The following is a 12,971-nucleotide window of genomic DNA, read 5'->3' as shown; positions in this document are numbered from 1 at the left end:
CAGTCAAATTGCTTATTCTTCTTTGCATGTATGACACTACAAGTTTGAGTGCAACAGATATGGCAATGCTATTTTTTTTACTGTGCGGAATGGCCCATCGTGTTCTAATACTGGTGACATATTCAATGTAAGTATTCTTTCATTTTTATCCCTGATTCTTTATCATTTTTATCCACTGGTTAATGACTGGCCAAATACCATTGTCTAGAATTTTATTTTATTTATATCATTTATTGTCCCCTGTGGGGAACCCCACAAGATAACTACCACACTGAAGATTGCTGGTCTGCAATGGAAACCCTTTGAATCCGATATTCAAGGAGCTATTGAATACAGCGGACTCAGGTATTCTTATCCTCACTGGCATCATAAGGTTGTTGGGACAGAATGGAAGAGATGTGTGGGTTATTCATGCTGCAATATACTCCTTGGAAGAAGAGCAGGATGAAATGGAATAGAATGCTGCATGAAGTAGCACTACAGCAGGGAAGTTTAGAACATTATTCTGTGTTTGTAGATAAGCCCAAAATATTTGTATTTCATTTCAACACCATATAAATTTCACTTTCCAAAGTAATATTTGAATAAGAGGCATTACTAAAATGCTGGTCCTATTCAGTGCTGATGTCTTTACTGATTCCTGGTGCTCGAGGTGGAACTGTGGTACTTTCTTTCTTGTCCAGACTGCCAAAGTTTGATAATAAAATGGATGTTAAAAATATACCTCTTTTGGCATACAAATGGCACAAAATACTGTATAATATGCAAACAGCATCAGTGCAGGATAAAATGGTACAACAAAGCCTTGAAAGAAACAAACAGAATGCAAACATTATGAGAGACGACAGGGGAAATGAAAATAATCACCATTCGTATATATGAAAATGGAAATAATTTTTTAACATGGGATATTTGTTCACCTCTGTTCCTGCTGAGGAGCAGGTATAGAGGGCAGAGTGCTATGCATACAGGTATTTTGTACAAATAGGCCATGTGAATGGGGTTCACCTCTTAATAGGCTTAGTTAACCTGTTCGAGTACTTGTAAGCTTGCCAATTTTTTTTTAGTAAATTTACAAGACTGGGAGAACTGCATGCTGTTCTGTTTATGCTCACTACTAGCGAGGCAGTCCCCCATCCTTAAGTTGTTCTTTTTATTTTCTGTCGATTCAGATCTCAGCCTCTGACAAGGGATTCAGTGCAGAACTAAAATATGATGACTGACTTGGCAGCAGTGAAAAAAAGGTCATTTACTCCAATGCAATAAAGATAAGCAATAAGTTCCAGTGATGCATATAGTATGTTCTGTGCTTTCTGGCTTGTTCTTTCTTCCCTCAGCAAAAGCATGGCAACCAGAAACTGTGCAAACAGAAATTTAACAAAATAGCCAACCTTCTCACTTATAACAAAAACATCCTCTCATCTGCCAAGGTACAATTCCCTCCCCCCCTCCCCAGCTTAATGCAGTCCTTTTATTTTATTATTCAAAATCTGTCTGCTTTTTAATCATCTCATGAGCAAAGGGGGAAAGTGCTGATCCTGCACAACTCTTGCATAAAAATATTTTTTCCTAACCCTGTTGAATTCAATAGGCATTTGGAATGTGTAAAAATATAGGACCAAATCCAAGGAGTATAATTTGTGCAGTACATTTCAACAAATGTGTTTAGCAGATTTTACTTGGTCAGCATTAAATGGATGTGAAAGTGTAAAGCATTTATATTCATAGAAATATCCTGACATTTTTTAAAATAAAAATAGTAAAGAAAACTTTCAAGGGAACTGAAGGAGCCTTTATTCCAGTTTCATTGCTTATGGTGATTTTAACAGCATATATGGCCTTCCTAGTAGGCTGATTACTGCCATTTAGGATTATGCTTCATGGTAAAAGAACAATTCAAATGTTCTTAATCAACATTAATGAACACCCTCTTATGGAGTTACAGAATTTTATTTATCAAGACACTTAGATTCATGTTTACAAAAATAATTTCAGAACTGTAATGTGTCAGAAACTGTTATGGGAATAGCACTGCCTTTATGCTAATATTTTGTGGCATCACAAGGTAAAAACACTTTTTAGTGTACATATGGATGGTGAGCACAAGATAAAAAATATAAACCTTTGCTCTAAAGATTATTAGGAGATGCCATCTGGGGCCAATTCTGGCAATATGGGAGGGAGTTCCCTTGACTTTCTGTGTCCTTTTATTTTGCTCCAGCAGACTTTATAGTCTGTGTCATTGGGCCCGCCTGGCCCCATGTGAGGATCCTCCATCTTCATGGGAAGTCAGGTTCACATATGGCTTCCTGTGGCATAACCAGGTCCTTTTTCTTCAATACTGCTACTCCTTTACGGAGAACTGTTTGTTGCTGTTCCTGCCATGATATACCTTTAAAGGTCCCTGCTGCATCTGTGACTAAGGATGCCAACCTCCACGTGGGACCTGAGGATACCCTGGAATTATAGCTCTTCTCTAGAGCATGGGTAGTCAACCTGTGGTCCTCCAGATGTCAATGGATTACAATTCCCATGAGCCTCTGCCAGCATTTGCTGGCAGGGGCTCATGGGAATTGTAGTCCATGGACATGTGGAGGGCCATAGGTTGACTACCCCTGCTCTAGAGTACAGAGATCAGTTCTCCCAGAGAACATGGATACTTTGGAGCAGGGGTCCTCAACCCCCGGACTGCGGCCCGGTATCGGGCCGCAAAGGCCATGGTACCGGGCCGCCAGCAGCCGCGCCTTCCTCCCCCACCCGCAGCGAGAAGGGGGGAAGAAGCAGGCACGGCCGCCGGCACGCCAGCAATGCAAACGCGCACGCGTGGAGCTGCCTCACATGCGTGTTTGCGCCCCCTGCTTGCGAAAACGCTCACGCGCGGCAGCTCTGCGCATGCGCGTTAGCACCACCTAGTGGCGAAAACACGCATGTGTGACAACTGCGCGTGCACGTTTGCGAGTGGCGGCGGCGGCCGGGCCGCCAGCTCTCTCCAACCCTCGAAGGCGGTCCCCGACTACTAGAAGGTTGGGGACCGCTGCTTTGGAGAGTGGAATCTATGGTATTATAGCCTACTGAGGTCCCTGTCCTCCCTAGGTTCCACCCCCAAATATCCAGGCATTTCCCAACATGGATCTGGCAACCCTACATTTCCCCATCCCCTGCTGGTGGCCAGGGGAGACCTGATAACCCTATTTATGACAGTCTGCACTTTATAAAAGTTTAGAAGTGCTGTGTATACAGATAAAAGACGATGAAAAGTTAATCCTTCAGAAAGCCTTGAGTGACAGGCTGTTCAAAGAGATCTGATTGTTTGTCATCAGCTAAGCAGAGAAAGTCTTTTGAACTGAAAATCGAGGGGAATTCAATCTGATTTCAGCCCTAGCTGAGAAGAATCGAATACTGGCAGTTTTGGAATTCAGCCCTGAGTGACAGTAGATTAACACAGAAAGGAGAACTGGAAGGAAATTGGCAAGGATGTTTAGGAAGTAGACAAGGAATCTCAATCAGACCAAAGAAAGGGGATAGATCTACTAGTGAGAATACAGTTTCCCTACTGAGTCAAACAGAGAGTTAGCTCTGAAGAATACAGAGATCCCTGGTATGGTGGGGTTAGAAACTGCCTGTAGAAACCTTAAAAGTCAGTTAAAAACTCAAGGCAAATACTGGTGTTTCAAGAGAAGGAGTTTAGGTACTAGAAAAAGTGTACCAGCCTTCTGGAAATTAAAACTGTCAGAGAATAATCCAAAAAGTATACTAAAGTGTTTGGGGAAATTACTGGAACAAAAGTGTCTCAACAGAAAGATTTAAGTCATTTTAAAAAGCTTAAGAAACTCTCATTAGCCTGAAACAGAGGAACTATAGGCTGTTCATGTAACTAGTTTTTCCTCAGAAATTTCAACCCCTGGTGTCACCTGACCTTCCCCTTTAAAGTATTTTGTTATTTTTTTGGATTTCAGAATGACTCAAGTGCCATTTAATTTGTTTAAGTTAAAGTGAGCTCCTGATTCTTCCCTTAGGTTCTTACGCTGAGCCAACTGCCATATATACTGGTATAAGGTGGTGCCCATCAATCTGAAAATGAACCAGTCTATATAAGAAATGCATTTTCTAGACACCACTATACAAATACATGATGAACACATAGATACCACTTATACTGGAAACCTACTAGTTGATAGCAAATGAATTTTCTTCAGCATTCTTGGATAATACAAGTCTCTGTGGGTTTTATTCATGGGGAAGGAACCCTTATGATACATTTCTATTCATATTTTTTTGCAAAATAAAATGTCAGCATTTCCTAGCCTGTGGGTCTTAACTTAAATGTGGATTACAAAGTCTATGAAACTGGATCCAGGGCTTTTGCAATTTTGATTTTATGTACTCTGTTTTTTTTTGTTTGTTTGTTTTTTACAAAAGTAGGTTATTGTATCAGAATGCTATGAACCACTGTTGTAGACTATATATGCTATTGCCTTGCAGGTGAATACCTGTCACCACAAAGGCATGACTGCTCTTTGGCATTTAAATAGGCCACAACTTTATTAAACATAACCAAGCATTGGAGAACATGGGGGTGAAGGAACCAGCCCTCTTGTGGCCCTCCGGCCACAAGGTAGCCAAGCATTACTCCAACAGGCATGCCCGGGGCCCCCAATGACCTGTTGGATGTTCAGGGAGGTGACCCCAATTTTGAGAACTCGTTGAGGCGTGAACCTCTGCCAAGTTCCCTAGCCACCTGGAAATGCAGGTTTTGCCGGCAAGGCTCCTCCTCCATGTGGGATGTCCGCCCGGCACTGCCTACTCACAGCCTCTTCTGGAGGCCCCCTTTCTGTAGCAGGCCTGCACGCAGGCTGGGCCTGCTCACATATGGTTCCTCCCCCATGCCCAAATCCCGCAAGTTGTGACAAATAATTCAACTGAACAAACATTGTTAATTCTTTCTTATTCTTGTTCTTGCTTTTTAAAACAGTGCAATTCAACAAATTTTTTCTTGTATAACTTTTAATATTAACAAACCATAATAAAATGGAGGGAGGGTGGGTAACCTTGTTGGCAGGGAAGAGGGAAAGAGACTCGCGCCTCTTTTTCCTCTCCCTAAATGGGAAACCAAGCGGAGCCTGGGAGGAGAGGCTTGAACTCCCTCCCTCCCAGGCCTTCCCCAACCACCCGGCCCCCAAAGGATCATGGGACTCGTAGTCCCGAAACGTTTCTTTTGGGCGAGGGCTTCCCCGCGACGGCAAGTCCCAATCGCCCTTATCAATGACAGACATAATTGCCGCTCTATCTACTATCTGCTATAACTTCATATTTAGCATCAGAAAATTAAGCTCTTGGCAATAAATTATTGATCTATTGAACAAAAATTGTGATGGCCAGAGATTTGTTTTGTGACTCATTTGAATTCTAGGAAATAAAGTCATGATTTTATTGCTGATTTTAGGAAATATGCTCATGAGAAGCAATAACATTCAAGTGCAAATTGGATCTTTCTTTTCCTACTCATCTCCCTCCCTCACCACTTTTGTGTGAGAAAGGAATACAAAAAGAATAGAAAATTCAGTGCATTATTTGGTAAAATAATTATAAATAATAATATGAATCTAAGAAAAATGAATACAAGAATAGAAGAAAGAATACATTTGAATTAAGAGTGAAATGAACATGCGTGGGGAAGAGATTAGGTTGCCTTGGCAGAGATAATTAACAGGCTAAAAGGTGTGAGGCCAAGTTTCAAAATGAATAAGTGATAATTATTCACATAGTGAAAGACTAGTACAGCAATAGCTATAGGAGTTACGAAAGTTTTGTTTCTAATCAAAACAGTAAAACACTGAGAACAAAAGAGCAAAAAGAAATACAATGACAATGGCAAGAAAACATATTTTATGTATTCAATTGATCTGAAAGGAAGGAAGACAACTTTTTTTACAGGTGTGCCACCAAGAAAAAAAAGGTGGGGGTAATTCATGTACAAGTTAAAAACCAGATGCAATTTTTAAAAAGTGGATTCAACCTTTCAATGGTGTTCCTTTTGAAAAAATATGATATATAGTAACAAACCTCAGGAAATACACAAACCTGTCTCATTGTTTTGTAAAAGTAAGTTATTCATATATGCCAGTGGTCCCCAACCTGCGGGCTACGGCCCGGTGCCGGGCCACAAAGGCCATGGCGCCGGGCTGCGGCTCCCTCTCCCCGCCCCCCCCCCCCCACAGTAAAAAACTTCCCTGCCGGTCCCCAGCCTCAGAAAGGTTGGTGACCACTGATATATGCAACATATAGAGGCTATCATATTTGCTCTGATGGCTTCAGTATATCCACAATGACATCCTAAGCAAAGTGGACTTAGAAGGATGTAAATTAAATTATTTACAGCTAATGAATGCCCTGTCTTGAACTCAGTGTTTCTAGGGAAGGTGGTTGAGCAGGCAGCAGAAGACCAATTAAAAGGATACCTAGATGAAGCTTCAATTCTGGACCCATTCCAGTCCTGTTTCTGACCTGGTTACATGGTGGAGACAGCTTTGGTTACTCTGACAAATGATATTCAAAGGCAGTTAGACCAAGACGGGTCAGTGCTGCTTGTATTATTAGACCTTATGGTAGCATTTGACTTGGTAGATCTTGAGTTTTTGGTTTACCATCTTGCCAATGCAGAGATACAGGGACCAGCTCTCCAGTAGCTGGTCTCTTCTCCCCAAGGATGGGGACAGAGGGTCACTCTCTGGGAAGAGCAGTCATGATGCTGCCATATCTAATATGTAGTACCTCAGGGTATGATTCTCTCCCGATATTATTTAGCAACTTCATGCACCCTCTAGCTCAGCTTGTTTGGAGACACGAGCTAGGGTGTCATCAGTATGCAGATGACACCCAGCTTTACCTATTAATGAGTGGCCAGATGAACACTCTACCTGATTCTTTGGCTAGATGCTTGGGAGCCATGAGTGAGTGGCTCCAACAAAGCCATATGAAGCTTAACCCCTCAAAGACAGAGGTCCTCTGACTGGGAAGGAAAGGACCAGAAGAGGAAGCACACCTTCCCTGTCTGGATGGTATGCAGCTGGAAGCAGCACACACCATCTAGAATTTGGGGTGATCTTTGATGCCTTCCTTTCTATGGAGGGGCAGATTACTAGGCTAGCTCACCAGACATTTCTTCATTTATGCCAGATACTAGTGCTCTAACTGTCCCCAGAACATCTCGCCACAGTGGTCCATGCAACAGTCACCTCCAGGCTAGATTGCTGTAACTCACTCTAAATGGTCCTATCATTGACCTTGATTTGGAAACTACAGCTGGTCCTGAATGTGGCAGCTCAGGTCCTTATGAGGGCTCCATGGAATGTGTTTATTTGGCAGGCCTTCCAGCACGTGCATTGATTACCAGTTGAATTCTGGGTCAGGTTTAAGGTATTAGCTTTAATCTATATTACCTTATGTAGACTGGGACCTGCAAACCTGAGCAACCACCTCTCCACATATGTCACCCAAAGAGTGCTGTGCTCTGCTAATTCTAACCTACTGGTTGTCTCCAGCCCCAAAGAGGGACAATTGGCCTCAACCACAGCCAGGGCCTTTTCAGCCCTGGCTCCAGCCAGGTGAAACAAGTGGCCAGTTTAAATCTGGGCCCTATCAGAGCTGTTACAGTTCTGAAGGGCTTACAAGACAGTAAGGCATATGGTTGAGGCCAATTTATGCACAACATGATATCAGAAAGGGTCCCCTTCCTGTCCACCTCCCCTACTATCTGATATAACAGCATAACCAGAATTTCTCTGATCCATGTGGAGCACTCTATTGAGGGTTTTTAGCTGAGATTTTATCCTGTTGTTTGTTTAATATGTAAATTTGAATATGTAAATTTGTATATGTTTTATTGTTGTTCGCTGTCCTGAGCCTGTTGTCAGAAAGGCAGCCAATAAATCTAAATAATAATATTAAAAACTTCTCTACAGTCAGTGCATCCATAATTTGCTTTATAACATGTAATAAGTTTATGCTAAAACATGATTAAAATTGCAATACATTGTGACTTCATTTATGGAAATGAATTGTTGAATGTGAAACCTAGCTCATACCAGTTGTACATGAACAGTAGGAAACTTGGGCTCAACACATGTACGAGCACACCATTAGCCTGGAAAAGTAATTCTGTGCATGCTTCCTGTGATACCATCATATAAGGTTAGCTACTCACCTGTGCTTCAGGAACTGAAGGTGTGTCTATGTTATCCAGAATAGTATCCACTTTTTCTTTATCCCATAAGCTGCTTCTTATTGTTTATTTGCAAGACTTGTATCCTGCCCTACATCTGCTCAGAGTAGCACTGCTTGCATACAGATGTCCTATCAAGTAGGCATAGCTCCTCAGTGAGAATCATAGCTGTAATTTATATCTGGGTTTTCCACAGCCAAACTCAGCCCTCTTCCCATCTTTTCCCTCTTATCTTTTCCCTCTTAATAAAACATTAAGGGGTGTTGGGATGGGCTCAGTCCGTGATGAGGAAGGGCAACAATTGGTCCCATGGCCCTGGACTGACAAGTGGAGGGGCCAAAATTCCAGCCAGCCAGGGGCAATCTGGAGAAATGGCTGCCAGTCTGCTCCTGACCACCAAAGGGAAAGGAGGTCAGTAGGGCTGCCAAGGGGGATGAGAACAGAGGCTTGGACAGGCTGTGCCAGCCTTTTTGCCCCAAGGCTGTCCTGACTGTCATGTCCAACTGTAAATTGCCTCAGAGCCCTGACAGAGCTGGCAGGAGGCTGCAGAGTGCTCCCCCTCCCCCCCTTCAGGCCTGCTGCGAAGGAGCCTCTGACAGGCCCTGACTGAGGGGAGGGAGGCCTTTCCAAGAGCAACGCAGGGGAGCCTGAGGGCCTTCCTTTTGGGGGGGGAACTTTCCGCTTCTGCCAAACAGTTGGCTGACAGGGAGGCCACAGAAAAGCCCCTTTTCACTTAAAATACCGCTCTGGCTGGGGGTTCGACTCAACCAAGCCATGTGTCTTTCTTCTTTGTAACTCTCTGCAGGTTTGAGGCCACTGCACAGCATTATTCTGCAGATGAAACTGTTTTTTTTGTCTCCTGTTTCATCTGCACAACAACCCTGTGCAGTAGGCCTCAACATTCAACCCCATGCCCTTACAGACTGGACAACTCCTCCCCTTCCTCTTCCCACTGCCAAGCTCTAGCGCCCGTTGTATTCTTGGATACAATGGGCTTTGCCCCTAGTTTCATAATAATACTGGAGATAGTTTGGATGCATGGGTTTGAACTCAAGGGGTGTTGGGGTTGAGAGATTAAGATAGATGGAACAATACTGACTACTTACTCTGTTGTCAATAAAAATTAAGCTATAGATGTTTAGCTCCCCACCCCTCTAGTTTGCTTCATAGATTCCTATGCTCGCAATCACATCCTAACAAGCTTGATTGTTTTTTAACCTTAATTTGTCATTACAAGTATATTATGTGGTTTTAATTAATTAGCAAAGTACAAAATTTACATGATTGCCTTTGAAATTAACTCAGCTCTGATGTTCTGGAAGAGAAGGTGTAGTATGACAGCATCTATCTAAGAACTGTCACTCTGCAATGGCACCAACAAAGAAAAGAGAAAATAAACAGTCTACAGAGAAAATGCCTTTTATTAGTTTTGAATGTTTACCTTAATATTATGCTCCTATACACTTGTGAAATAGATAATTTTACTGCCCTTAAATAGTTTTTAATATCAAATTAACATTTGCCATGTTTTAAATGTAGATTCTGAAATTTACAACTATTCCTTCCCCATTTATTTTTCTGTTCTTAAGATGAAACTTTTCTCACTGTTTTCTTTAGGACTTGTTTGATAATGACAACAACAGCCAAATATTCAGTAAAGGAGACAATGTTAATAACAAAGGGGAAATTTTACCCTTGAGATGAGCACTAGAAATTTCGAGTGTGCTTTGGAAGGAATTTAAATCTCTCTAAGGCAGTAAAACATTCCTGCTAAGGAATGAAGATTGTGGAGAAATGTTCACCTGATTATGCCTCTAATTAAAGATGCTTATTTGGTGAGTACATGAGAGAGGCCTTTTTCTGTGGCAGCCTCACAACCATGGAATAATCTGCCCAGGGAGGTGTGCCTCATCACCTCATTGTAGGTCTTCAGTACGCCATTGACGATAATTTATTTTGGACTACATTTTCATTGATTTAGCTTGTATTCTTGGCAGTCCTAACCAGAATTTTTTAAACTGATTTTTATGGGCTTGGGTTAAGGTTGGTAGTCATGTTGATCTGAAGTAACAGGATAAATGTTGAGTCCACTGGTGCCTTAATGATCAACAAACTTTAATTCTGGGTGTAAGCTTTTATGTATATGTCTCAAGAACTGTATCTGAAGAAGTATTCATGGACACATCAAATAATTAAACTTTGTTGCTCTTAAAAGTGCCACTGGACTCAAACTTTTAAATGGGTTTTATAATTATTATATTTGTTTATAATGTTTTATTTATCTTGTAAGCAATCTTGAGTTCCACAACAGAGTAAGGTGGCAATAAATATTTTAAATAGTGCATATAAATTAGATTTAAAACAATGTATTAGACATTGAAATATAAGGCAAAGACACAATAAATTATTTGCCCATAGTTACTCAAAATATCTACAGCTGTGAATATGAGTGATTGACAGGGAGCTTTAAATATTTAATCCATTTAAAAGTAATAACTATGTAAGAAAACGCTGACTTTAATAATATTATTACATCTTCCAAGGTAAGTATAGATTGTCAGGGCAAATATTTGGATGGGAAACCTAGGAATACCAGGATTATGATGTGGAAGCAGGCAATGGCAAATTTCCTCTGGATGTCTCTTGCCATATAAACCTTAGGGGTTGCCATAAGTCAGCTGTAACGTGATGTCAAAGAAGAAAAAACAACCAAAAGCAAATGGAATGATCCACATGGGACTGTTATATTCTCAAGCAGTTGTACACAAAATATACAACACTACAAGCCTTCAAAAATACAGCTGCTCTAAATTTATTAAATACATTTTTAAAAAGATAATACAGAGACATTAATTATAAAGCCTAATTTCTAGTCACTGATTGACTATATAGATTGGATCCATTAAAAGGGATGACTGTTCAGTTCCATCATTATAATGGCAATTGCATCCAGTATTGCCAAGAATGGTAATATTCAAGGGTTAAATGAACCGCTGGGTATATTCTTAGATTATTGATGTTTCTTTCTAGGCATAATTATGCTTTATAAAAATCTATCTGAGGATTTTTCAGAAGTGACAACTAAACATATGTTGAAAAGTCCCACAACAATGAAGTTAATATTTTTATTGTTAAACTTTATTTCCCTGAATAGTAGCTAATTATGCATGAAATGTGTTGGGACTTCCTTGTTTGTTCAGAAAATAAATACATGTGCATAATGAGGAGGCTCCCTCTCCATCTGAATTTTATTTATTTATTTATATTTATATTTTTATACCGCCCTTCCCTACGGCTCTGGGCGGTTTACATAAAACATTTTTGAACATTCACACAGAACACTATCAAAATCAATATAAAAATCAATATAAAAATCAATATTATTATTATTATATTTATATTTATACCCATTTCCCCCTGAAGGCTTGAGGCGGCTTACATAACCCCGTCCCCTAAAACCATAAAATGACAATAAAATCCGATAATTTACAGTAATGGCAACAGCGATGGCATAATCTACTCATTTGCTCTCCGCATCCTCAACTACAGGAGGAGGGTAACGCTCTCTACCGCCAGTTTGTGAGGGGGGGGGGCTGATCTTCTTTCCGCCCGGCCTCAGTTATAAGCCTGGCGGAAGAGCTCCGTCTTACAGGCCCTGCGGAATGCTGGTAATTGCGGAATGCAGCTAATAAAATGCTGGTAATATAACAATATAACAATAACAACAAAATATCAACTGGAACAATTAGAACGGCACTTCAACAAAAACTTGACAATCCCTCAGTCGGTTCATTCCCTCAGTCTGGGGGGCACCTGTAGGTGTTATGGCTCAGTCGGCCCCGCCAAATGCCTGGTGGAAGAGCTCCTTTTTGCAGGCCCTGCGGAATTGTGGAAGTTCCATTTTGATTTTTTTTAATTTCTTCTGTCTTTTAGGCACTGTTGCATAGTTAAAGTATATCAGTCTTTTCCATGCTATATTTGATTCTTAATACCCTGCATTATAAATCACCTTCCTGGATGTCTGACCTCGATGGCCCAACCTATTCAGTTTTGGAAGCTCAGGGATCTCAGACGATAAGCTGAGAGCCCAAGTTAATATTTGGATGAATGTTCACCAAGGGAATCCTGGATTGCTATATAGAGAAAGGCAATAACTATGTACCCCATGGGCCAGCTGGTCTGGAGTTATGGGCTGGGTTGTCACAATTATGTGGATAACATCCAGCACTATCTCTTCATGGATGGCCACCCAGACTCTCCCATGGATACAATTGTCAGATGTTTGGAAGCAGAGGCTGGATGGTTAGAGTAGAGTCGCCTGAAATTCAACCCCTCTAAGACGGAGGTCCTATTGCTGCCCGGCAGTAAATAGTAGGGTGTGAGCCATGGATCACTGGCTTTGACAATTTAATTCTGACATGTCCTTGTGAACTACAAATGGGTTCAAGGGGGTTGATTGGCGGGTTTGGCAGAGAGTTCTCATGTGGCTGTATTTGGTTGCTGTGACACAGTTTACTAATGTAACAAGACTAACTTTTGTTTATATATTCCTGCTGTTATGATGGCCAGTCATATCATAGAACCATAGAGTTGGAACCAATCATAGAACCATAGAGTTGGAAGGGGCCATACAGGCCATCTAGTCCAACCCCCTGCTCAACGCAGGATCAGCCCTAAGCATCCTAAAGCAAAGTCTGACGAAGAGTGCTTACACTCGAAAGCTCAAACCTTGAATAAATCATTGTTGGTC

The sequence above is a fragment of the Paroedura picta genome, chromosome 6 (genome assembly GCF_049243985.1).
Source record: "Paroedura picta isolate Pp20150507F chromosome 6, Ppicta_v3.0, whole genome shotgun sequence".
NCBI lineage: Eukaryota > Metazoa > Chordata > Lepidosauria > Squamata > Gekkonidae > Paroedura > Paroedura picta.
Note: the sequence above shows the minus strand (reverse complement) of the source record.